This window comes from Arachis ipaensis, chromosome B04 (assembly GCF_000816755.2).
Source record: "Arachis ipaensis cultivar K30076 chromosome B04, Araip1.1, whole genome shotgun sequence".
NCBI lineage: Eukaryota > Viridiplantae > Streptophyta > Magnoliopsida > Fabales > Fabaceae > Arachis > Arachis ipaensis.
This window is the reverse complement of record NC_029788.2, coordinates 117,650,017-117,653,884: the sequence shown is the minus strand read 5'-3', so window position 1 is coordinate 117,653,884 and position 3,868 is coordinate 117,650,017. Positions and strand designations below refer to the sequence as shown.

General features: G+C 31.5%; 1 long non-coding RNA gene across 1 annotated transcript; it reads left to right on the top strand.

Annotated features, from left to right (window-relative positions):
* On the top strand, window positions 2,997-3,340 carry LOC107638042. Its single transcript, XR_001619705.2, has 3 exons — window positions 2,997-3,103; window positions 3,188-3,239; window positions 3,313-3,340. It is a non-coding gene; the product is annotated as an uncharacterized LOC107638042 (long non-coding RNA).

Here is a 3,868-nt window from a genome sequence, read left to right as displayed (position 1 = left end):
CACATGATAAGATCTATTTTCATATCTTACATTATATATTCATAGAATTATTATAAGGACACACACGTGATAAGTTCTATTTCATGTTTTACATTCTATATTCATAGAATTATTATATGCCTCTTAAATACTTACTGACCTGATCACCGGAGTGTCTTTTGCAGGTACCCACCCTCTTGTTATCTCATTGCCGACGTATACCTCATCTGGACAGAGAGCTTACAAGCATTCAACGGCGGACGAGTTATACACCGACTAACCTCTACAAGAACAATTGGTGCCCACCGTGAGGCCTGGTAAACTAATTTCCTGCTCCACCGAATAGATTCAAAGAATTTGAATTATATTCAAATACTTGAATCAATTTTTAAATAACATTTATATATTTTAGCAATTTATGTATTCTATTTTTTTTTATTTCTCAACCTCTATTCAAAACTTAATTTCATAAGGCCAAATAATATTCATTGAGGATTTTACAAATAATTCATTTAGAATAATGAAATGACTATTCACACTAATCTTTAATTTGTTATACTTTCTATCAATAATTTCAAGCCTAAAAATATGCACTTCAAACTCCTAAAAATTTAAATAAATCAATGTATGTCACCTACAAAATTTTTTTAATTTCATGCTCTTTAATTACTTGTCGTGTTCTATCTTTTTTATTCTTGACCAAAAGTAATTAAAAAGAGTACAAAACCTGCTATATTCTTATAATTTTGTTTTTTGCTTTTGGGATCATTTACTATACAGTAGCCTCATCTCTTATATTTTCCTTATCTATTGTCATGAGAGTGTTGATAAAACCTCTCCCTATATATAATTGTCATTTTAAATCCAAACGTACCATGATTCATTCTTTGCATTAGCAATTCTTATCCACATGTCACACTTGTTGAACATGTTTTGCTCTCTATACTCCAAAACAAACATTTGCAAATCTATTGAATTTTTTCAAAATTCATTCTTAAATTTTGATAAACTATAACATCAAATAAAAAATATGAATATTATTTGCTAGTTATTTCTTTAGCACTTTTTTAATTTCAATTTATATAAGGTAAAGTACTAAATTGGTCCCCTACGTTTGGGCGTAATCCTGTTTTGGTTTTTAAGGTTTAAAGTGTTCTATTTGAATCCAAAAAAGTTTCATTTAGCTTCAATTTAGTCCCACCATAGGGTCAAAGTTAAATAATTAATGAAATGTTCTACATGACAGCAGTACAAGAACAAGATCGATAATCTGGAGAACAAGTACAAGCTCCAAAGGTCAAAATCAACTGTGGATACATCAATACATTTATTTATCATTCTCCTTAATTCTATAGAAAATATTTCATTTAAATGGTAAGAAAAATGATAAATAAATGTATTGATGCATCCACGGTTGATTTTGTGCCTCTGGAGCTTGTACTTGTTCTCCAGATTATCAATATTGTTCTTATACTGCTATCATGTAGGACATTCCATTAATTATTTAACTTTGACCTCACGATGGGACTACATTAAAACTAAATAAAACTTTTCTGGATTCAAATAAGACATTTTAAACATTAAGGACCAAAACAGAATTACGCCTAAACGTAAAGGACCAATTTAGTACTTTACCCATTTATAATTCATTCATCACACATGAACAAATTCCAAACATATCATCATGGTGTTATAATTTCTATACCATCATGCTAATTTTTTTTTCATGAATTATATTTATTTATTTATTTTTATTATCATCTATACAATTAGATGAGTCCAAGTCTAAAATGTAATTGAATTTTTTCAAAACTTATAATGAAATTTTTCAACAATACTATTTTAATCTCTATTATTTATTTTATTATCAATGCTTTATTCTTTCTTCCTACTACATTTACAAATTTAAATGTATTTTTGCATAAACTTAAATTCAAAATTGAATTGTTCAAAAATAGTCCTAATAGCTCTATGTCATTTGATTGATTATATATTCTTTATTCTCTAGCAATATATAACTGTTGCACTTTTCATTTTATTGATTTTTATGTTACTATTGATTTAATATAAAAAACAATGTTCTGAAAATCGGTTCAAACCGATCGGTCGGACCAATTGAACCGGGAACCGTTAGCAAATACGGTTCGAATAGATGACAAAACCGCATGATTTAAAAACCGAAGTTGACCCGTCAAACCAGCCGAGAACCGGTTGGTCGAACCGAACCGTGACCCGACCAATTTTTGAAATTTTCCCTAAACGCCGCATTTTGCATGCTGAAGGGCCAAAGGGAACCCTAACCCTAGTCAGTAGTCACTAGTCACAGAGGCACACAGACCTCACCCCTCTCCTCTCTCGAGCCTCCACTCTCACCTCTCATGTTTCCAGTCTCCATTCTCACTCTCCGTTGAGCCACCGCCACTTCTGTCCAGCCACCGCCGCCGTCGCAACATCCGTTGAGCCAACGTTAGCCAACGTTGTTTGCACAGCCACGAACCGTCGCGAAGTTAGCCTTTGAAAATCGCAACCACTGCTAGAGCCAGTTTTCATCGTGCAGTGTCCTCCCACCGGCGTTAGCTCTGTTCGACACTTTCTGTCGTGCCACTGTCCCCGCCAGCTCTACATTTTTTCAGGTTTCTAGCTTCTAACCCTAGGATTACACTCTGTTGATTGTAATAATAATTGTTGAAACATGATTAATTCATTTAATTATTGAATCTGATTGCTAGTTATTAAAATATTTTTCAGAAACTGTTTGTAATGTTCTTCACATCAAAAGTGATTACTTGTTGGTTCTAAATTTTGTTGTTGATTGCTTGAGCCTTGAAGCTTGAATAATTGTTGAAGCTGATTGCTGGTTATTAGAATATTTTTCAGACACTGTTTAAAATGTTCTTCACATCAAGAGTGATTAATTGTTTGTTCTAAACCTTGTTTTTTATTACTTAAAGCATGATTAATTGTTGAAGCTGATTGCTTGAAGGGTGAAGCATGATTAATTGTTGATAGATTTATTTTTTTCTTGTCTCTGTTTCCAGGAAATCATTCAACTATCCTTTTTCTCTCAACCTGATGGCCCAGTGATTAGAAATGGCTCCTTTAAATCGTCATTCTTATTTCCAGGGTATGAATGGGTTTCTATTCCTTCATATCTACCTACATTTGTATGTTTTGTTTTGTTGTCATGTTGACTTTTGTTTATTGATAGTATAAAAGAAGGATTTTATCTGGGTCCACCACCGAAAGATAAGCTTCCCAAGGTATATTCTCCTTTGTTAACCTTTTGGATATTGCCAGTGATAATATATAATCCTGTTTGTAATATTTGTGCAGAATTCTACACAAGATTTTGTATTGTTAGGGTAATTTCATATGGAAAACTGTCATTTTCTAGGGGGAGAATAAAAATTCAGAAAAGCACCCTGCATCATATTAACTAATAATACACAAGGTTCTGTATTGTTAGTGATTAAATGTTTGTTCTAAACCCTGCTGCGGTTGTTTTTAAATTTATGAGTATGCTATTTTTGAATTTTTGTTGATAGATTTATTGATTTTAGAGTTTAGGGTGATTCATAAAATTGAGAATTAGATTGTTGGTACTTTTCTATATGTATAATTATTCTATGTCTTGGTGCTGAGTCTCACAAATATTCTTAATTAATTACAGCTATGGTTTCCTTCTTGAATGAGATTTTATTTTTCCAAAAGAAATCATAGAGGATTAGGGTTGTGGATTTTTTAATTGAGTGATGAGTGTCAAGATGAAGATGATGATGACAAAAGTGCTTGGAAATATATATTTTAAGAGTGTTTTAAAAAAACTTTTGAGTTTGTAAATTGATAAGATCATATAGTTTTGGTGTGTGTATTTATATTTTATTTATTA